This window comes from Chlorocebus sabaeus, chromosome 27 (assembly GCF_047675955.1).
Source record: "Chlorocebus sabaeus isolate Y175 chromosome 27, mChlSab1.0.hap1, whole genome shotgun sequence".
NCBI classification, from domain to species: Eukaryota; Metazoa; Chordata; class Mammalia; order Primates; family Cercopithecidae; genus Chlorocebus; species Chlorocebus sabaeus.
The window spans coordinates 39,307,553-39,332,331 of NC_132930.1; the positions used below are offsets into that span (position 1 = coordinate 39,307,553).

Consider the following 24,779-nt stretch of genomic DNA (forward strand, 5'->3'; position numbering starts at 1 on the left):
CACAAATACTATGTGATCTCACTTATATATGTAATCAAAAAAAAAGGTTGAACTCACGGGAGCAGAGAGTAGAATGGTGATTGTGAGGAACTGGGAAGAGGACAAAATGGGTTGATGTTCGTCAAAGAGTGCACAGTTTTAGTTAAGCAGTTGAATAAGTTCTGGAGATCCAGCGTAAAGCATGGCAGCTACAGTTACTAATACTATATTGTATACTTGACATTTACTGAGAGAATAGATCTTTAATGTTCTAACTACAGGTAGAAAAATGGTAGTATTGAGCTGATGGATGAGTTATCTTGAGAGTGATAAACAGTTCACAATACATACATAATAAAAGCACCACGTTTTAAGCCTTCAATATGTCCATTTTTTATTTTTCAATTCTTGTGATCTTTGTTCACATGCAATTCCAATCAGGTGGTTACCTGGGCAGAGTCTGTGGTCTCTAAGACGTCTTCCTTGTCTTTAATGAATATAAACACAGACGTCCTGGGCTCTAATTCCCCTTCTATCACTTCCTTTTGCACACTAGGGTTTGTAGGTAACCCCTGAGAATATCTGTCTCTTCACCTGTATGTAGAGATACACAGCATGGTGACTGGATCACCGGTACTTGTCATGTTGTGTCACAGTGTGGCACTAGGTTTGTCACACTAATAAATAAATTTTTTTTTTCCATTATAAAAGTTTATCAAGGGAATAATTTGAGTTTTTAGAGGCTTGGTTTAGCAAGGTAAAAAAGACAACCAAATTATTAAAACACTTTATAAATTATTTTAAAACCTACCAATTGGGGCCTAAATGAAATAAACCCCCATTACCTTAGGAAAGAGACAGCTTTCCTAAATCACAAAAGTTGATTTCCAAGCTACACTCTTACTTTTAATGCCGTGGAACCCTAAGGAGAATTAAAGCTCACCAGCGATGGCTGCTCTGGAAGTCAAGGTGGGAAGAACAGGCAATATCCTGACACAGGCTAGATACAGACTCTGAGCCAAAAGCAGAGTCTGTGACATGGAAAGGGACCACACAATTTTTTTTTTTTTGAGATGGAGTCTTGCTCTGTGGACCAGGCTGGAGTGCAGCGGCACAATCTCAGCTCACTGCAAGCTCTGCCTCCTGGGTTCACGCCATTTTCCTGCCTCAGCCTCCCGACTAGCTGCAACTACAGGAGCCTGCCACCACGCCTGGCTAATTTTTTGTATTTTTAGTAGAGACGGGGTTTCACTGTGTTAGCCAGGATGGTCTCGATCTCCTGACCTCGTGATCCGCCCACCTCGGCCTCCCAAAGTGCTGGGATTACAGGTGTGAGCCACCGTGCCCAGCAGGGACCACACAATTTATTAGCCAACCAGGATACTTTTTTGTTTTTCTTCGAGAAAGAGTCCCACTCTTGTCACCCAGGCTGGAGTGCAGTGATGCAATCTCGACTCGCTGCAATCTCCGCCTCCTGGGCTCAAGCAATTCTGCCTCAGCCTCCTGAGTAGCTAGGATTATAGGCGCCTGCCACCACGCCCCACTAATTTTTTGTATTTTTAGTAGAGAACGGGATTTTGCCATGTTGGCCAGGCTGGTCTTGAACTCCTGACCTCAGGTGATCCGCCTGCCTTGGCCTCCCTAAGTGTTGGGATTCCAGGCGTGAGCCACCACACCTGGCCCCAACCAGAACACTTCTGAGTGTGGAAGAGGATGCTGTTAATTACTCAAACCAAAAGGCATAAAAGGAGACATATGTCCACCCAAGTGATAAGGCAGTTTGGGAAACTACATTTCCCAGTGTGCCCTGCCCCTTGAAAGTTAAAAATCTTAACTGGCACAGAGCACGCTGGGACACCTGTGGTTAGCACCATTTAAGAAGTAAACGGTATAGGGCTGGGTTCTGACGTGAAGGCCTCCCCCTTCCATGGGACACTTAACCAGACATAGGACACAACACCTAAGGTGAAATTTCAATGGGTATTAAATCTGGGGTAGAGTTTTTCTCTCCCCACAAATCTAGCTTCCAAAGATGTGGAGCTGGTGGAGCTGTCCACTGGTCCGCTGCCCTGTTTCTCCTGGGCGCTGCCTCTGCCTCCCCATGTCACCAGCATCCCCACTGTCACTAGTCTTTAGGGGGATTCTGGGCTAGGTGCCCTTCCCACTCGACTTCAACCAACTTGTACAGCTCCATGGTGGCCTGGGCATCTTCCACAGAGGAATGTCCGCTCTTCCCAACCTGGATATCCCGGTTTAGCAGCTTCTTGGTGAGATGCTTCAGAGACATGGTGGCATTCTCCGGGCAGTCAGCCTTCCAGTTGATGAGGGGGGGATATGGGAGGTGTCACGGATGAGGGACTTAGGGTGAAAGTACTGAAGGGCTTTGAAGTCGTTGTGGATGGCATGTCCCACCACTATCTTCCCTGTGAGTATCTTCAAGATCTGGCCTTAAGCAATCTTGAAGGGTGTGGCATTCACCATGTGCTGCTTTCGGATACCACTCCATCTGGTTCAGTAGTCCACAATGTGGCATGGGGGAAGAATGTACTCATCATAAAGCACATTTCCATTGTAGTTGACAATGCTACATCGAGCTAAGGAACTAACATGCCCCTTTGGTCCTGTGCCCACCATCTCAGTCAATTGCCACCATCTTCCGTGGCAACTTCTGGGATATTCTGGAGCATTTATTCTCTGAATGAGCTTGGGTGGAGTTCTGTGGGGCATTCTTCTGAGGATGGTTCTTCTTAGAGGATTTCTTCTGGGAGCCCTTCTTCTGAGAGCGGGTTGGGTGGCTATTGATCTTTGGAAGGGCACTCTGGAATTCCCCCAGCAAATCTACTTTAGCAGCAACAGAATCAGCCTTTTTTGAAGGGGCAGGGGTCAGCCAAGACATTGCAGCTTTCTTGTCCAGGGGCTGTCCTGACCCATTGCTGCAGGCAGCTGTCTTCTTCTTTTTTGGGAAGGAAGGGGTCCTCCAAGTGCCATCCACCATAGGAGTTTCCCCTTTCTTTGGAGGTTCAGAGTGCAACTTAGGCGCCTTGCTAGGGGTTGGTTCTTTTTACTCAGAAAGCCTCTCTGTTCTAAGAGCCTCCGCTTCTTGACAAAATTTCGGTGCTTGGCATTTCCTTCTAATGCCTTTTTGGGAGGAGGTTCCCCAAAATCCAGATTGAGCAGTAAAGTAGACATAGGGACAATGGGAGGTGGAAGAGCAGTTGGGAAGAGTGGCTTATGGATGAAAAGAGGATGTTGGACTCATTCTCTGCTGAATCCTGCTGTCCAACATGTGGAGGTCTGCAGTACACCCTGGGGAAGAAAGTGATCCTGGTGATTGAGCTCCTAGGCCAGTGGGTGGGTGGGATCGAGGCTCGAGGCAGCCCACCTGGATAAGCATACTTCGGTCCCCGCGGTACAGATCGCCCTCTCACACTCACGAACCTACCTCCCAGATATAAATAAATTAAATAATAAATATTTATTCCTTTGTAAACTGTTCATCACTTCTTCTTAGTTGTCATTATATGCCTGTGTTTATTTCCAGTTTTGTGCCTTGACCTTGAGTAACTTTATCTTCCTTCACCAATAAAAATTCAATGGATCCCTCAAGGCTAGTGTAATTTTGTTCACTTTCCCAGGCAATACTGAAATCAGCCTTCTTCATATACATATTATGCATTGTGAAGTGGTCACCTGCATATGTATCTGTTCTTTTGTGAATAGCACGAGACAACCACACTTGGTTGTAATGCCAGTTCATGCGCTGAGCTTTACACAGAGGCTGGGGTCCTGATAACAGATAGATTGCTAACAAGGTATGTGACCTTGAGCAGACACCCTAGCCTCTGAGGCCAAAATCTCTCAAACTAAAATAGGGATAATGCCTAGGATTTAAGGGTTAAAGGTCCAGCTAAATAAAAGACAAAATAAAAAATTGTTAGCCCCGTGTCCCTTCCCTGAGCTCTACATATTCGCAGACATTCATTCCCTTGACTGCTTTTCCTTACCTCCCACATCCTATGGATTAAAAAGTCCTCTGTGGTTACTTCCGACAAACTTTGTGAATTGAACTATTTCTTAACAATTTTACCACTACCCTACCAAGGCAAGCCACTATATTCTTTCATCAAGTTCTTCCATAGCCTCCGTTCTTGCTCCCTTACTGTTTATTTTCACTTTAATATATAAATCAGATCATGTTACTCTATGATATGGTTCAGCTTTGTGTCCCTACCTGAATCTCATCTTGAATTACAATCACTATAATCCTCATAATCCCCATATCAGGTGGATGTAATTGGATCATGGGGGTGGTTTCCCGTGCTGTTCTCCTGATAGTCAATGAGTTCTCATGAGATCTGATGGTCATAAAAGGAACTGTTCCCCCTTCCCTCCTCACTCTTCTCCTTCCTGTCACTTTGTGAAGAAGATACCTTGCTTCCCCTTCACCTTCCGCCATGATTGTAAGTTTCCTGAGGCCTCCCCAGCCATGCTGACTGTGAGTCAATTAAACCTCTTTCCTTTATAAATACCCAGTCTCAGGTAGTTTTTACAGGAGTGTGAGAATGGACTAATACACTCTCCTACTCAAAACTCTAATAAAAAGAGTAGAACGCATTATGATATGGTCTGGGTCTGGGTCCCTGCCCAAATCTCATGTTGAAAGGTAATCCTCAATGTTGGAGTGGGGACATGGTGGGAGGTGACTGGGTAATCGGGTCAGATTTCCCCTTTGGTGCAGTTCTCATGAGAGTGAGTGTGTTCTCACTAGGTCTGGCTGTTTAAAGGTGTTTTGCACATCCTCCCTCTCTCTTTCTCCTGCTCAGGTCATATAAGACATGCCTGCTTCCCTTTCACCTTCTGCCATGATCCTATGTTTCCTGAGGCCCCCTCAGCTATGCTTCCTGTACAGCCTATGGAACTGTAAGCCAATTAACCCCTTTTCTTTATAAATTGGCCAGTGTTAGGTATGTCTTTATAATGGTGTGAGAACAAACTAATACATATTATAAACAAAATTTAAACTCTATTGCTATGGACAGAGTCCTACATGGTCTGGACTCTGCTGATACCTCTAACTTCATTTCACATCACATAACTCAGTCAGTCGATGCTGATTACGGGACTTACTGCTATTCCTGTAATTCACAAATACATTCCTGCCCCGGGGTCTTTTTAGTCCCAGTTCCATCTGCCTCCCTTTTCATTATTTACAACGTTTTCATTCTCGGTCCCATGAGACATTTTTATATATTTCCACTTGGGAGAGACCTTCTTTCCCTGTGACAAGCCAACTGGTCTCCAATTCCATTAGTCTCTATCCTTTACTCTCCTTTATTTTCCTTCATAACATTTATTTCCAAGTATAATTATATTATTTATCCATTTGTTTGTTTATTGTCAGCTCACTGTCCTAAAATAAACAAACTATAGAGAATAGAGACTATACCTTTTGGACAATGTTAAGAGTGCCAAGTAGATTGCTTATACTGTGTGCTCAATAAATAAATAGTCTTTGAATAAACATAATAACATGTGCCAATAATAACCACTATACAGATTGATAGCAATTATAGCATTTTACTGGGCATGTCCATTCTAATGTCTGTGTTCCTCATTTCCCTTGGAGGATGAGAACTGTGGCTTACTGATTCCTAGTGTTTCTGCCATCTATGGCATGTATTACATAATTAGAAAATATTTAGTAGTTTAAATACCATTTGCTAATTGTCAAGCTTTGTATCATTTGAGTCTCAGCAATTCAGTGAGAGAATCAGAGTTGCTATTATTTCTATTTTGCAATGGAAAAAAATGCTGAGAAAGGGGAAATGTTAAGTCCATGGCTGTATCTAAAATGAAAGACAGAAAGGGAAATTCCAGATAAGGCTGGAGACATAGGTTGCAGCCAGATGGGGAAGCACTTTGTATACCATGCTTAGAAATTTGGACTTTATCCTGTAGTATATCACAAAACAGTGACTCAAATTGCTGGTATAATAATCACATTCAGTTTCTTATTCCATATAACAGTTCTGAATCTACACTTTCCATTTATGACATCTAAACATTCCATTCAACTGAAGAATTGGCAAATCTCTTCTCTATTCTGTATTGTGTGGCTGGCCAAGTACTTCCCCTATTTAATTCAGTGAAACTCCCAGTGGTTTCCATCAGTGCAAGGTCTAAAAGATTAAATCAGTTCAGAATGTCCTCTTTTATATATATATCTACTAATCATTTACTTATTCATACATCCACATATCTATTTAGTTGATTATTCATATTTACTGAGCACCTATTGTAGTCCAGAAACTTGAGCTCAAAGTCAAGTATTAAGTTTTAAAATGGCTGTATATATATATAATAGTACGTACAAAACACATATATATTTGAATATTTCAGATAGATAGAAAATGTTATTCAGAAGTCACAACCATCACTCATGTGGCACTTACAATAGCCACAAAAATTAAGAATATAAAATCGTAAAGTTTAAAATGCTATATAATCGACTCATTCCTAATGTAAACAAATGTACTTTGTGTATTTATGGAATGCTTACTATGTGCTGAGCATTAGGTATACAAAGACAAGTAGAAAGCTTATGCTTTCTAGGAGCAGGTCTATCTGTTTTAGCATTGGTGAGAGTGTAGGCTGAGCAAAGGGAAAATATGAGCAGGCAGCCCTTACCATAGACTCATGGGAGAGACACCTTTATCATCACCCACCACACTTTACAGATGAGGAAAGTGAAAGTCCCTAGTTAGCCAAAAACCAAAGATGATGCTGTAAGTGGCAACACCAGAATATGAATATCGTTTACCAGCTCTAAAATCTATCCATTCCCTTGCCTTCCCTCTCTCTCTTTCTCTCTCTCTCTCTCTCTCTCTCTCTCTCTCTCTCTCTCTATATATATATATATATATATATATATATATATATATATATGTCAATCCCTCCATAGTCAGAGACCCACTCAGGTCAAGGAACAGAACATGGATCCCACCTTTCAATGAGAAGAGAGTCAATAACATGTTGTAAGAACAGCATGGGGAGTAAAAGATCTTTATCAAGCCATCTGGGGGAAATACAAGAGTTGCCTCAGATGCAATGAGAAGAACACAGCATCCCTTTTGAGATATCTCTGCTTAAAATGTATAATGTGAAACTAATTATGGGGAAATACGTGACAAATCAAAACTGAGAAACATTGTACAATTAACTGACCTGTATTCTTGATACATGTCAAGAATATGAACTTCAAGGAAAGACTGATGAGCTATTCCAGCCTGGAATAGTTTAAAAAGACGGGGCAACTCACAGCAACGTAGGATTCTGAATTACACCCTTTCACCAGAGAGGACATTATTGGGACATTCCTAAAACTTTGCTGGAGTTTGAAGATTACATGATAGTAATGTATCAAAGGTTACTTTCCTGATTTTGATATTATTATGGCTATATGGAAGAACATTCTTGGTCAGAAGCAATAAATACTACATTGTTAAGAGGAGATGTGGCATCAAGTTAAAAATCCTCAAAGTTCTTTGTTCTACATTTGCAACTTTTCAGCAAGTTTGAGACTTTTGTAATAAAAAATTTTTTTGTTTGTTTGTTTAGAATAAGCAAAGCAATACCTAGATACCCCAGGTCTTATCCACCAAATCTAGCTGGAAATGTGTGCCAAATCTCTATTTTCTTTGGAATATACAAAGACCAAGGACAAGAGGAAAATTAAATAACAACAAACATGTGTTCTATTGGAGTTTATTGTTGATTTATTATTTAGTTTTAATTTGGAGAGAAACTAGTACCAGCCTTATGCTCCAATCAGAAAGAACAAAACCTATTGCCTAAATAATTCACACTTTGATTGACTAAGATCACAGCAGGTAGTTTAGAATAATCAGTTCAAAATATGTCATAATACAGTTTTTCAGAAGGATCACACAGAGTCAGAAACTTTCAACAATCTATTTATTTGTGTTATTCTCTGCTTAGAAGTTCTGCTATTCAAGTCAAGATTATGCTTAGGTGTTTTCCACTTATGAATATCACCTGTTACTATAAATGAAGTTTGCTCTTAATTGTTCATTAAATTATTTATGCTTATAAAGCCACAAGATCTGCTAGTTAATCTTTGAAAAAGAAAACCTGATAGAGAATAAAATATATTTTGAAAAAAATATTATTGATTAATAATAATAATGTTTAAAGCCTCAACTCTTAACACATTTATTTTGTGTATATTTTCTTTAGTTTTCATGTACATGAAATGTCTTCTTAGAAGCTGTGGAATATCTACACCACTTTTTATTTTTATTTTTTCACCTAATAAAGCATTGCAAGCAGTTATCCATATTGTATATGGTTGTCATAACTGTCATTTTTAGTGGCTAATAACTCATCTCCTCACTGCAGACTGGTTTGCTCGGGCTTCTCTCCCAACATAAGCTTTGCTTCTAATTCTAACTTTGCCGTTCCAAATGATCCTTAACTCCTTGACAGTGATCTTTCCTGCCTTTGAACATTAGCCACATTTAATGCATTTCCTTCAGTTGAAACTTGTCATACATCACCAGTGTTGGAAAGTCTTTTCTTTCCACAGAGACCTCTTTTGTCCAAAATGGCATCCCCTAGCCTCGTGTGGCCATATAAATTTAAAATTAAACAAATTAAAATTAAATGAAATTTAAAATTCAGTTTCAGAATCATGTTGGCCACATTTCTACTGCTCTATCACCACATGTGACTAGTCCCTATTATCTTAAAGACAGGATAGATTTAAAAAAAACTTCCATCATTGCAAAAATTTCTTTTTTTTTCTTTTTAATTCACAAATAATAATTGTATATATTTATGTCATGCAATGTGACATTTCGATATCTTTTTACATCGTGGAATGATTTAATCAAACTGAACTGTCCTATCCATCACATCACATACTTATTATTTTTTGAACATTTAAATATACTCAAGATGTTTAACAGATAGTGCCTCCCTGGATTGTGAGTATCTCACAAAGCATTATGTTTTAAGAAGCGAGTCTTGAAATTCCAGGTGCAGGTAAAGGTGTCTGGAATGTGACATTCTCATTCAGAGTGCAAATTGATGCAACCACTTTTGAGAATGATCTGGTGATATTTAGTAAACTTGAAAATGTACAATCTTTACTATGATCGTTAATTTTATGTACGAACTTGATTAGGCTTAGGGATGCCCACATAGCTGGTTCAACATTATTTCTGGGTGTGTCTGTAAGGGTGTTCTGGAAGGGATTAGCAAATGAATCAGTGGACAGAGCCAAGAAGCTTTGCCCTCACTCATGTGGATGGACCTCATGGTATCTATTGAGGTCAGACTAAAAATTCAGAGAAAGAACAAAAGCTCAGAAAAAAGGAAAAATTTCTGTCTCTTCTTGAGCTGGGTCATCCATCCTCTCTTGCCCTTGGACCAGGACATCTCCTGCCCTTGGTCATGCCCTTGAACCAGGACACCAGTGGTCCTGGTCCTTGGGCCTTGAACTCAAGCCAGGACTCACATCACTGGCACCTAGTTTGTGGACCTTCAAACTTGGATTAGGACTACCTTAGTTCTCAAGTCTTCAGGTTTGGACTGGAACTACACCACAAGCTTTGGTGGGTCTCTAGTTTATAGATGAGAGAACATGGAATTTCTCAGCCTTCAAAATTGAGTGAGCCAATGCCCCATAATGAATCTTTTTCTATGCATCATATATGTCCTATTGGTTCTGTTTCTGTAGAGAACCTTGATTAATACATTTATCAATTTCACTTTTCCACTTCCACATATATACTCAAGAAAGAAACTCATGCTCACGTGCATAATATGACTTACAAAAAGGTTCATTGCAGCATTTTTATAAAAGCAATGAATTATAAACAAAATCTAAACGTCCATCAATAGGGGTATGATTAAATAAACTGAGGGATATTCATATGAGAGAATAATATATATTCTTAAAGTAAATGAAATAATTAAACTTGTATCAGGATGGAAAGATATAAAATACACAATATTGAGTGAAAAAACAAAACGGTGAATAAAATGTGATGCCATATTATAAATATTAAGGCTATATATTGTGTGTATACACATACTATGTTGTAATAATAAAAACATGGACAGGGTGGACATACAACAGATCAATGATACTGCTCCTTATCACAGTAAATAAAGGTGATAGGGAGAGCAATGAGACTAGGAAAATATATGGGATGGAAGCAGCATTTGTTAAAGAGACCAACAGAATTATTACAGCTAACATTTTAAAACTATGAAAAGACCATGATAAAACGTTAACACCTACTAATAATGAGTGGTGAACAATTAGGTATATTTTAGGCTATTCCTTAAATTGTCCGTCTGAGTTTTACCTCCCTACTTCCAGACAGCATTCTACCCTTTCACATCTCAGAATGGTAGAATGTTCTTACCAACTGGGCAACACATTTTCTTTTTCTCTTTCAAAAAATAATTTTAAAAACTTTTATTTAAAGAGAACAGATACTCCAAGGTGGTGGAAAATAGTAAGTGAGAAACATTGAAGATCCAGACTAATGTTTCTCAAAGTGTGGCCCATGGACTAACAGTATCAGCATTCCCTGGGAATTTGATGGAAATGCAAATATTTAGTCACAAGTAAAACCTACTCAACCAGAATCTCTGGAAGTGCAGCTCAGCAGTCTCAGTTTTAAAGTTTCTGGGTCATTCTGATACATGCTTTTGTTTGAGAACCACCGTTCTAGGGAAAGAGTAGATAATTTTGACTTAATAAGACTGGTAGTAAATATTTTAGGCTTTATTGACCGAAAGCCAAAGGGATCAGAACATACCCATTGAAAAGAGAGAGCAAGCAGGAATTGTTAAGGTACAGCACCCCTGCCCACTGGTAAAAGGGGCTCATTCACATCCGGAAGCAAATTAGATGAGCAGTTATTATTTCTGGGATGCAGAGCTCAGAGGGTTTGGGCGGGTGGCTTTCCTTCCTCCCACTGAAATCTTTCTTTAAAAAAACTAAGTGTAGATATACAATGCAGTCAAGAGACTCAAACAGGGACACAGATGATGACATTGAACATCTTAGTTGTTCTGTGGTGGCAATGTTTAGTTTTCCTGAGACCCATGATCCTGGAAAACAGCAAGGCTTAAGATACCTCCCCACCCTCTTGTGCGTTAGGAAAGGATTTACTGCAAAGAACTACACTTCTCCAAACAACTTAGTCAAGATTCAGAGACCACTCTCCAACTCTTGCTTACTGACGACAAGCCAGATATAGACACTCCAAATGCCCACTTAGCCTCATAAATGATTAGCTGAAATTTGGTACTAATCTGCTACACACAAATTTGCAATCTGTGACAATCTGCAAACCTACACTCTTCTGTCTGTGTAAACTTTTTATTACAATAGAATGTTAGAGGTCTAAAAGGATTCTTAACCTTGCATTCCTAAAATTCAGAAAGACTAAAGATTTCATCTGAGTTTGTGTAAGTTTTTTGTTGTGATCATACCTTTCTCTGGGGAAAATATTCAGAGGTTTCCTTAGATTCTCACAGATTTTTCAGAACACTTGTAGAGATTGAGAGACTTTCAGAAACGGCAAATTAAGAAATCGGGCAGATGCTCTCCCCAGCAAAGCAAAAACTTAAATAGTAAAAAGTATTTTTAAATATCACTTCAAATCTCTGAACTTGTCCAAAGGGCATATAGCAAATGGCAAAATATCCAATCAAGATGATCTATTAAATCATGGTAAGAAAACCAGGAGTTTATGGCATTGGGAAAATGAATAAAATCAGCAGTGAAAGGGGGCCATTATTACTGAGCTAGTATTGAGATTTATCAAGTAACTGAAAATGTAACCATTCATCTAAGCAATCCCACAACAGGTATCTACCCAAAGGAAAAGAAATCATTGTGTAAAAAAGACTCGTGCGCTCATATGTTTATTGCAGCACTACTCACAATGACCAAGTCATGAAATTGACCTAAAGATCCTTCAGTGGATGACTGGATAAAGAAAATATGGTATGTATACACCATGGAACACTTGGCAGCCATAAATATAGAATGAAATCATGTCTTTTGCAGCAACATGGATGGACCTGGAGGTGATTATCCTGAGTGAAATAACTCAGAAAATCAAAACCTACATTTCCTAACTTGTAAGTGGGAGCTAAGCACTGAGTACACATGGACATAAAGACAGAAATAATAGACACTGGAGGCCCCAAAAGGGGGATAGCAGGAAGGGAGTGAGGGTTGAAAAATTAGCTATAGGGAACAATATTCATTGTTTGAGTGATGAGTACACCAGAAGCCCAAACCACACCATTATGCAACAGATCTATGTAACAAACCTGTATATGTACATTGAATCTATAGTTTTTTTTAAAATAAAAATAATTATTAGGGTCCTACATAAAAACTGAAACAACAAATTAGGTAGCTCAGATGAAATGGACAATTCCTAGAAAGACACAGATTACTAAACTTATTCAAGAATAAATATAAGATTATAATAAACGATACAAGTGGAAAAATTGAATTAGTAATTCTATAAACTTTCCATTACAAGGAAACCCTAGGCTCAGTTTGTGTCACTTCACTTCCACCAAACAAAGATGTAAAATGATTCTTCAGAAACTCTTCCATGAAATAGAAGAGGAAGTACTTCTCAACTCATTCTATGAGGCCAATATTATCCTAAAAAACAAAACAGAAAATAGTATCACAAGAAAATTGCCTGCCAACATTCCTTATGGGCATAGGTACAAATATCCTCAACAAAATACTCGGCAACCGAATTCAGCAACATCAAAAGTAAATAAATAAATAAAGAGGTTAAGTCAAGATCAAGTAGAACTTATCCCCGGAATGCAAGTTTGGTTTAACTTCTGCAAATTAATGAATATAATTTACCATATTAATAGAATAAAGTACAAAAAATGGTCATTTCAACAGGTATAGGAAAAAAATTGAAAAATGTGATACCCTTTCATGATAAAAACACTCAACAAACTAGAAATGGAAGGGAATTCCCTTAACCTTCTAAAAGGTATCTATGAGAAATTCAGATAATATCATACTTAATGGTGAAAGAATGAATGCTTTCCCCTTAAGATTAGGTACAAGACCAAGACAAATATATCTGCTCCCAGACTTGATTCATCATAATACTGGAGTTTATAGCCAGGGCCATTAGTCAATAAAATGAAATGTAAGTTACCCACATTGAAGAGGAAGAAGTAAAATTATCCTTTCTAAAAATGGCATGGTTTTGTATATAAAAAGTTCTCAGAAATCCATTGGCAAAAAAATAGAACTAATAAACTCGTTCAGCACAGTTTCAGGATATAAGATCAAAATGCAAATATTAATTGAATTTTACACATAAAAAATGAGCATTTTGATATAAAATTAATAAAATAATTCAATTTACAGTGGCATACAAAATAAAATACTCAAGCACAATTTTAATATAATAATAATAATAGTGTTTTGTTTTTTCTTTTTAACACAGGGTGTCGCTCTTTCACCCAGGCTGGAGTGCAGTGGCACAACCATGGCTTACTGCAGTTTTGACTGCCTGGGCTCAAGTGATTCTCCCACCTCCATGCCCTGCATATGTGGGACTACAAGTGTGTGCCACCATGTTTGGCTAATTAATTTTTTCTTTTTTCTTTTTTTTTCTTTTCTTTCTTTGTGTGTGTGTGTGTGTAGAGACAGAATCTCGCTATGTTGCCTAGGTTGGTCTCAAACTACTGCGCTAAAGTGATCCTCCTACCTCAGCCTCCCTAAGTTCTGGAATTACAGGCATGAGCCACTACACCCAGCAAAATTACCAGTAGAAGCAAAATTTTTGTATAAAATCAACAAAATATCATTGGGAGAAATTAAAGACCTACATAAATAGAATAACATCACATTATCATGGAATAAAAGACTTAATATTGTTAAGATGGCAATACTCCCAAATTGGTCTACACATGCAACACAATTCTTGCTGCCTTTTTTTTTTTAGAAATTGACAAATTTTTCCTACAATTATTAGGAAATTCCAAAGTACCACAAATAGCCAAAACAAAGAACAAAGTTAAAGAAAAAAAGTTGGAAAACTTGCTTCCAACTTTCTGACTGATAAACAATATAAAGGTACAGTAATCTAGACAGTGTAGTGCTGGCATTAGTATAAACAGATAGATCAATGGAATGGAACTGAGAGTACAGAAATAGTTCCTTACATTCATGCTCAATTGATTTTCAAAGAAGTTGCCAAAAAATTTAATGGAGAAAGAAGAGACTTTTCAAATAGATGGTGCTAGAACACACACAAAAGAATTAAGTCAGACCCTGACCTCACACCATTCACAAAAATTAACTGAAAATTGATGTGTTTATTTAGAGACAGGGTCTGGCGTTGTCACCCAGGCTGGAGTGCAGTGGTGTGATCACAGCTCACTGCAGCCTCAACCTCCCAGGCTCAACTGATCCTCCCACTTCAGCCTCCCTAGTAACTGGAACCAGAGGCACACGCCACCACACCCAGCTAATTTTTGTATTTTTTGTAGAGACAGGGTTTTGCCATGTTGCTCAAGCTGGTCTCAAATTCCTGGGTTCAGGTGATCTGTCCGCTTCGGCCTTCCAAATTGCTGGAATTACAGGCATCAGCCACTGTTCCCAGCCTAACATAAATTTATTATAGACCTAACTGGAAAAACAAAAACTATAAAGTTATTAGGATAAAACAGGCATAAATCTTCATGACTCTTTTTATATAATTAGAAGTAAAAACTTTGGCACTGCAAACAATACTATTACGAAATGAAAGGCAACTAGCAGAATGGGAGAAAAGATTAACAAACCATATATCTCCTTAGGACTTTTAAGTAGAAAAATGTAAAAGATGTATACAACTCAATCATAAAAAGACAATTCAATTACAGAAGAAAAAAATTTAAATTTCTTCAAAGAATGCATACAAATAGTCCATGAGCAAATGAAAAGCTTCTTAACATCGTACGCTGTTAAACACGCAAGTAAAAACAATAGAGAAATCACTTTATACCAATTGACTGGTTCTAATAAAAAAAAAAAAACATGATTACAAGTGTTTTATAAGGTTGTGGAGGAATTGTAACCCTCATATATTTTTGGTGGAAATGTAAAATGATACAGTCACTTTGAAGAATAGTTTGACAGTGCCTCAAATTATTTAACATAGAGTTATATGACCCAGCAATTTACTCCTACGTATACATTCAAGAGAATGGAAAACAGATATCCATGAAAACTTGTAAACACTGTTCACAGGAGAACTATTCATAATAATCAAAGAGTGGGAACAATGCAAATGTTCATCAGTTGATGAATGAACATATAAAATGTGGTGTATCTATTTAGTGGGATATTATTTGGCCGTAAGAAGAAATAATTTGGCAAAACATGTTAGGAAATGAATGAACCTAGAAAAGATTCTGCTAAGTAAAAGCAGTCACAAAAGATTCAAATATTGTATTATTCCATTTCTGTGAAACATCCAGAATTAGCAAATCAAGAGAGACAGAAAATAGATTAGTGGTTACCTAAAGCTGAGTGGGAGGAGAAAGTGCGAAATGATTGTTAATGGATATGAGATTTATTTTACAGGGGAAAAGTGTCCTAAAATTTATACAGATGTTCCTGGACTTATGATGGAATTAAATTGCAATAAACCCATCATAAGTCAAAAGCGCATTTAATACCCTGACAAACCCATCATAAAGTTGAAAAATGGTCAGTGAAGCAATCCTAAGTTGAGGACTGTCTGTATTGTGGTAACGGTAGTGTAGCCCTGTACATATTCTAAAATATGTTGAATTATACACTTTAAATAAGTTAATTGTATCCTATGCAAATTATATTTCAGTAAAACTGTTAATAAGAAGTTGTAGTTAGTGGCTACCACGGATCATAGATCATAATGAAAAATGACAGATAAGCAGTGCAGTCTCACAACAACAGCGGATTAGGAGAGTTTAGTCATTTGTATACTTTATAATAAACCAAATACAAGTTCAGCAGACTTCTAATATCCTGCACACTCTTTCATGCCCAAGCTTGATTTACCCCAAATGTCACTCTTCTCATGTGGTATTTAGAGTCTTGCCATTTCAGAGGTATTTTTTTTTTCTTCCCATTTTGCTTCAGAACTATCCTTTACAAACACAAAGCATGACATCATATGTAGAGTTGTTCACATTCCCTACCAGGTGGAAATCAATCATGCCATATGTAGTTTTGTTTCACTTGTATCCACCAAGAACATAGCAGCTTCTCAGTAAATGCTTGTGCAAAAACAGGTAAATAAAGTCCTCCACCAGTGGTTGAAAATTTGTGTCCAATCAGCTACCATTAGACAGAAAACATACTTTGCTTCGTGTCCATAGATGTTTACCAAAGTAAACTGGTTGCCAACATTTAAATGTTGGGCATTTCCTCATAAAAACCCACATTTCTAGGCTCTTGAAAATTTGAAAAAAAATTGGACTTCTAGTCCCACATGGTAGCAGTCAATGGAATAATTGCTGTATCCTGATTTGTCACAGCCCCCACCATTCTTGTCTATACATTCATGCATTTTCATTTACTTATAACATTTGCATTGCTTCCTGGTCTACGCACACATTTGATATTATATGATTTCTGTGTTAACCTGTAACACATTATACAGATTTCAATGAAAAAATAATTCTATTTTTGTTCTCTTGAAATTGCCTTAGGACTAAGACTGCCATTACAATGGCCCCAGAGCTTCCAGATGACGTGTAAGTGAAACGAGTGGATGAGTCATCAGAACCTCTGTGCCTGTCATTCACTCCAGTATCAGTGTTTTAAGGTGCACCTGCCAGCAAGAACCTTCTGAGTCACTGCTTAGAAAGTCTGTGGTTACCAAATTATTTAGTAAATAATTTATCTTATTTTTCTCACATTAGTAAAATTACCATAATTTTGTTTTCCTTTTCTGTTTATTAGTATCTCTGGGTTCCACTTGCAAGTCCAGAAAACTTTCTCAGGAAGCAGGCTACCTCTGAAGCCATTCTCCTTCCTGTCCTGTTCAGAAATTCCTGTTCTTCAAGTGAACTCATTTCCTTTCTGCCACTGCACCTGTTACTCAACCACCTTGTATGCAGAAAGATAAGAAGGGTGACCCCACCTTCTTATCACCGTTTAAGTGTTCAAGTACTATGTGTACACCGATGGCTTCAAACTGTGCATTTTTATCTCAGCCTCTCCCCTCAGCATCCAAGGCACACATCCAGTGTTGATGTTTAATCTTAATTTTGATATCCCATGGGCATCTCAAATTTGAGGTTTTGTTACCATTATCCACTCCACACATATGGTCCTCCTGTAGTCTTTCCAAACTCAAACTGGCAACCCCATTCCAGCCTAAGAACTTCCAGCTGCCTTAGAGGCACAAAACTCTGCAGTCTCCTATGACTCCTCTCTTGCTCTCACTCCCCACATCTTGCTCATCAGCAAATTCTACTTGCTCCTTCAAAATATATCCGAATTTCCCACCTCCACTCCCAACTCCTGGTCCATGCCAGCCTCTTCCCTTAACACTGCAAGAGCCTCTACACTGTCTTTCTGCTTCTGGCCTGCTCCCACATCACTTTCAGTGTATTCTCAAAATACCCATCTGAGAAATTCTCATGAAATATGTCGCATCTCACTCCTCATGCTCTGGTTTTTCCATTTACTCCAGACTGCAAGCCAACAACCTTTCAGTGGCCTCAAGGCCAGAGATGATCCAGACATATACCCTCTCTCCAGACTTTTCCGTGTTCTGTTCCCCAACTTCCACTCCGCTGAGTGGAGCTCCTGATAACCATGGAATGTTCTTTTCTCAGATGTCTGTGTGACTAGTTCTATGTCTCTTTATTCAAATTCTGCTTTCTCTGTTAGGGTTCCATAGCTACCTCTTTAAAATTATTCCTCCCGTACTTCTGATCCTCCTTACCTAATTTACTTTTTGGCTTAGCAGTTATCACCATCTTTATATTTTGCACTATATATTATGTACATCCTATATATACACACACATATGTGTATACTTACATAATTTTACATAAATTTATAAAATTATATAGAAACATTTACATTTTTATTTGTATTAACAAATTACATATAAAAGCATATATTTACTTTTATGTATTTTATTTGTTCATATATTTGATCAGATTCACTATATTTTGCTTATTCAATGAGTGTAAATTCAACGTCTATCTCACTTGCCAGAATATGTAATCTCTGTGAAGACAGATACATGTATTGGTTGTGTTTCCAGCTGAATTTCCAAGGCTGAGAAAAGATCTGGCACTAAGAAGGCTCTCAAGAAATTGCATGAGCCACTTCAGCCACATCCCATTGGCTAGAAGTCTGTTGCAGGGACCCTGATCTAACTGCGGGGTACCCTGGGAAGTGCAGAGGGACAGAGAGAGGTGCTGAGCTCCAGTCATCTCTGTCATTTATAGGACATGAGAATAATCAGTGCTGGTCTAACCTACCACCCATACTGCATGTCCAGTGCTATGCTGCCACATCCCACTTGCATTCTAGATCATTCCTTTCAATAACTTGTACTTTTTTGCCCTCCATTTTCACCTATCTTGGAGGCTCTCTAAGGCTGGGCTTGCATTTGCCATTTTTGTTCCTAACTCAAGCCACCTTCCAGTCAGGGGAGAGGTGGTGCTGGTAAGAAATGCCTGAGGAGACAGCCTTTCCTTCCTCTATTGTGAGGGAAAGTACCACTTCCTTCTTTAAATAAAGGCAAATTCATTTATTATTAGAAATTTGGAAACTTTACAGCCGTACGCGCGCGTGCGCGCGCGCGCGCGCGCGCACACACACACACCCTTTTAAAATGCTCCATGTGCTTTATCCCACCTCAAGACTTCCTCAAGCTTGAAACTACCTTAATCCACATCCTGCCTTTAAAATAATAGATTTGCCTGAGACACACTGAACTAGAAATTCACCAGTGGGGCAGAGTACAGACAATAAGAGGCCAGACACTCCGAAAATTAGAAAAAATTTCCATACAAAGAGATGAAAGGAGAAAAAATATATATATTTTTTCTGGACACATTTATTACATCCCAGTAATTCCAAGTTCCAAGAGAGTGAAAACTTCACCCTTATGTCACTCTACAGAGCCTAACACAGTGCCTGACTCACAGGAGAAGCATCGTATTTACTTGCTGAATGATTGAGATGAATGCTGGTCTGTGTGCTTGGTTCCATATCTATATATTCAGAATCTGATTCATCTGTGAAGTTTATTATCATTCTATTCTTCTAATAAGAAAACAAGAATTCCCAGAGGCAGAGTAACTGGCCCAGCATTGCACAGGGAGTAAGGAATAGAGTTGAGAATGGAGTTCTATTCACTAAATGTTAATTCTTTTTCACCTTCTTTACCACTTACAGCCAAATTTTCTTACTTTTTTCGACTACATCCCACTGTTTAGTAAGTTAGTGTGAGCTCATGGCCAATGCCTATGAGAAGCTTTGCTTGGAGACAGCCAGCACAGAGCAATCAGCTGCATTTGGAATGCATTGTTCTGAACTGATACAATGAGTTAATTAGAGTTGGTAGGGCCCTCTGATGCCTTCACACAAAGTATGTAAGGAGAGGTCTGGAGATCCTGTGCCTGTTCTGTTAGAAAAAGAGAAGTAGGGACCTACACAGATGTCTCTTACACAGCCACAGTCACAGATCTACGTGTGCTTATCTATAGGGAGATTGATCATTATTATGTAAATCAAAGTAGCCAGCTTTGATCTCCCACTTAGTGCCTGCCAGCCATTATGAATTCAGTGTTTTGTCTCACTTAGTCCTCATATAGTAGTTAAATGACTTGCTCATGGATACACATATCAAGGTGTTCAAGTAGGAATAGCAATCATTCAAGATATATCTAATGACAGGCACCGATATTTTCACCTCGATGCTGGAAACTATGCATGGACATCAATGTATGCAAACAGACAAACACACAGACTCACGTGCAGACATTCTGCAAGCATGAAATATTTGAAGACTGTCTCAGCAGATCAGAGGGTTCTGCATGTTAAGAAAGAAGACTCATTGGTTTCTAATACCCCATTTCAGTCCCAAAACAGTGCTCAGAATGGAGACCCAGAGGTGTGGCAGGGAAGAAAGAGCACTGGCAAAGTAGAAATTCGTACCTTGTGATTTGGCTGTTAAGTCACCCTTCAACTAACTCCTAATGTACACAGCTTCCTATGAAACAATTTCCTTATTAATGTTCCTATTTCCTCCCTCTTTTAGTTATTCTACTTGTTTTCCAGTGGTAGAGAAGGTGAGAAGGAATTAACATTTAGTGAACATCTATTGTTATCTGAGGATTTACACACTATCTCATTTAAGAGCCTTTGGGAAATATGTACGATTGTCCCCATTTTACAGATTAAGGGACTGAGATTCCAAGCAGAAACTCTCTGGAAATCACATATCTAGTAAATGGCAGAGAAGAAAGAGAAGGCAGGTATCTGTGCCTCTAGAACCTATGCACTTCCTCTTACACTTTGTAAAAATTCTCTACTAACATTGATTGACTTCTGACTGTATTTCAGCACTGTTCAAAGTTCTTGACCTGAAGTTATGGCCTCTCGTCCTCATAAAATCCTCCAAGGTGGTTTATGTTATTTAAAACACGGTGACAATGAGGATTAGGTTGCTAAAGCAATTTAACAAACATCATGCAGCTGGAAACTGTAGAGCCAGAATTCAGGCAGGCTGATTCTAGCACCCGGGATCTCATACATTATGATATGCTCCCTCCAGAATTGTGTGTGTGTGCTATACGTAGCACAGTTAGCAGCCGAACAAAGAGACTAGTTCAAAGCAACATTTACTTCCACACTCTCAGTATATCAAAGGAGCTGTTTCTCTGGAGGAAAAAAAAACCCAACTATGTCTGAAAATATGTGTTTGTGTCCATATCTGGTTTTTGCATTTAAGACAGCCGAATTAAACATAACCCTGAATAAATGCCATATTTGAACAAGCATGTTTTGGGGAGGGAAATAATTTATTAGTTGCTGCTAAGCCTGTCTTTGGCTCAATGGTTTCCTACATCTGTGTGGATTCAAGTCAGGAGTTATTCCAGAACATTCTTTGTCATGTAGATAAACCGTTGGCTGTATATTTGTTATATGTTCAGTTCCATGCATAATGCCTAAATGCTTTACATCCTTGTTGATATTAAATTGAACTAAGGAGGTTCTACTTTAACCGTGACGACAATTTCCTTCTATGACTACTAAGAAGAGATTATCTGGGGCCAAGCTAGGGAATATTCGAGCAAGAGATTCCTCCAAGAACAGAATTCTAAAAGAAGTCAGCTTTGGGGCTTGTCCAATGGAGAGAGTGTTACCAGTAGATCTTATTCAAGTATAACTCATCCAGAAAAGCTAAGCCAAAATCAGGATGGAGGGAGACAGAAGCAAATGTAATGGATAAGAACAACGTTGGAGTACAAAACTTTGTAAGGCTAGAGAGACGTGGGACTGGGGTTATTTAGATGACAAATATATTCTAGGAGATAATCATTAAAAAAAAGTAAATGGAACAGGAAGGAGCAGGAGAGCATAAAACAGAGGTTGTTGAGCACTGGCATACCTTTGGAAAATACAGATTGACAGAATTCAGCCTGTGCAGATGCTGTGTTGAAAAAGCACCAAGAGGATGTGACGACCCTGTACAGGTTGTCTTGGGTGAGGGATTGCCTGGCACTGGGAAACATCCAGCTTGTGCCATTTGCAACAGAAGCCTTCTTAGCAACTTCTCTCTGAAGCAACACAGCGTGGAGTGATCCTGAAGATAGGGATTGGAAGAAAGTAAGGCGGGGAAAACAGTCAGGGAGAAGGAATTAGACAAAGAGGGACTTGATCAGCCATGTGCAGCCAAACAATATTCCCCTTTTGATCCAATAAAGGACAGGAACTTAGTTTGTCATGAGCAGGAATGACTCATAATCATTGCTAGATACGAGCTGTTCATTTTTATTCATCATGTCTTTAGCCTGAACAAGCCTCTCTTTAAGTTATTGTTCATAAGGTAGTAATTACAATGGCCTCTCCAACTCAATGATGGAATCAATGGCTACGCTGATAAGAAACATCATTGCTTTATGTCTTTTTAATGCCGCCTACTTTATTAACATAGAGAAACTTAGTGATTACAAGCACTGACCCTAGAGTGAAATGACCAGGATATAAATCCTCGTTCACATGCTGTGTGATCTTAGAAAAGTAGCTCTTTCTTTCTGAGCCCATGTTTTCAGCTCAGTAAAACAAGGAATAAATATCAGAATCGGAGTGCTGTAGCAAAGGTTAAAATGTGTTAGTTATATACGTAGAGCACAGCACATTGCATTTGACATGTTAAGCATTGAATAAATGATAGGAAGCCTTCATATTATAAGACGGGCTGAGAAAATATCACCAAAGGTACTTTGCATTGTTGTTTTATTGTTGATGATGATGATGGTGACGGGTTTCTTTGTTCCCTTCAGTCCACTAGTGGAAAAAAGCTATATCCTATAGAAGGTAAAAAAAAAAAAAAAAAAAAAAAAAAAGGTTGGCAAAATCACACATAGTGTTTACTATGGGTCAAGAATGATTCTATATTTCAGGTATTTAATTTTTACAAGCTACCAAGGGGGAGGGGGCATGGTCAAAGCAGTGTCAATATCCCCAGGACTGACCAAAGACCCAAACTCACAAAAATATCAGCTTCTTTCTCAAGAGTTGGAAGTCATTTAAATAAGACCATGTCTGAAGGTAAATATTTGTCTTATAGAACTATAAAATTGTATTTACATATCACTCAATACAGTATGATGTTTCTAAAAGCATATAATATTAACTTACCTTATTGGCCCCTTTCGTTTTTAAAAGTGTCCGGTTTGCACAATAATTATATACATACATTATGTATATAAAGTCACATACATTATGACTTTGTTTTTTTACAAATAAATCCAGTTGGTTCGCAATAAAAGTGACACATTGTAAAAGCTCTAAATGAGGCAGAAGTAGACTGTTAGCAGCAAGGGAAAGGGGTACAATTCTGATTCAATGATCTAGTCACAAATTTGGTTTTGAGTTTTCTAACAGTCATAGCAAAAATATTATATGGCCTGTGGTGTGCTACTCATTCACAAAAACAAAAGAAGTATAGATATTAAGTTTTTTCTAAAAGCAATTTTATACTTGAGAACTCCTACAGGAGAACAATGGATGATGAAGAGTGGTAGGTCAAGCCATGATTAGTATATTTGAGCATGCTGTTCCACCCTGCTGCTGATTTTTGGAATGTGTGAAAATGCACGACAAATGGAAGGAATGGGATGTGAAAATCTATTTCTATCATGTTTGGTGGTGAGATATATAGAGATACATCTATATAAATATATAGGTATGTTTAAAATATATATTGAAGTATCAAGGAAGTTGTTGCATGGTCTTATCAAAGTTAATTTACAACACTACAGTAAAGTGAAGTTTCATCCTAAGGAAAAAAGTACATAGAACAGTAAACTAGATTTAGAAGGGAGAACAACAACCATAACAAAAACCAGCCTTAATCCCAGAAGAACCATGGGTGTGTCAGTATCACACAGTGGCTGTCCTCTACACCTGATCTGTACAAATTTCTATCAAGTATGTTATACCAAGTCCTTGAATGACGCAGGCAAAATTTGAAAACCCATCTTAAACATCCATCACTGAAATTCAATTCAGCAATTCAAATGAATTCATTAGACCTATATTCATCAGGACAGACCTTTAAAAACATCACATGAGTGAAATCAAAGCTAATTACAAAAAGACAAAACTCATATGATAATATTTGTATAAAATATTGAAAATGTCAATGTATTGTTAATGAATTAAAGCTTTACTATTTGACTGGTAAGTTACAAATCAAGGTCCTAATAATTGTCTTCTGGAAAGAAGGGTGTGATCTGAGATGGACTGGGCAGCAAGCATCAACTGTACAATAATGTTATTTTATTAATAACAATGTGTGAAATAGATATTATAAGATGCTAATACCTGTTAATTATAAATGGCAAGCGCACAGATGGTTGTTAAATTATTCTCTTTTTGCTTCTGTATTGTGCAATATTTGCTTTTAAAAATAAATCAAAACATACCTATTTAATATATTCATATTGAGAGCCAAGCACACCTGCTCTGGGATTCCTGAGCAGTTTGTGCGAACACAGACTTAAGGTCTGAGAGGTGTTCCTCCGTCTGTCACAGACTACACTGCTTTGGCTACCCTAAGGCCCAGAGCAGTCCCTAGGAAGGACCCTGAGTGACGGGCATAATGAGATGCACACTGCGGAAGTGGAAGTCTGAGCCTGTGTCTGACCCTCCATTTAGATGCCCAGAAATATTTCTAGGCACTTTTAACATAGCCTGGGTTCCTCTTTTGACTGCACTGTAGACTCTGACATCTTCTGGAAACTTCCTTTAGCGATCTATAGAATAATGGATAAAGATTGTTCCAACCTAAAAGTTGGACACTTGGTAAGCCCTCAGTAAATTCGTCTAAGCAGCAATTGTTAACGATACCTAGATTTCCCTTATTGTGAACTCAAGCCATCTTATCAACGAGAACATACATCAAGGTTGTCCAACCTGCAGCCCAGGGGCCGCATGCAGCCCAGTACAACTTTGAATGCAGCCCAACACA

General features: G+C 38.3%; 1 pseudogene; it reads right to left on the reverse strand.

The window, feature by feature from the left end:
- Positions 1 to 677: 677 nt before the first annotated feature.
- On the reverse strand, positions 678 to 3,210 carry LOC103246359 (interferon-stimulated 20 kDa exonuclease-like 2 pseudogene; annotated as a pseudogene).
- Positions 3,211 to 24,779: the final 21,569 nt, after the last annotated feature.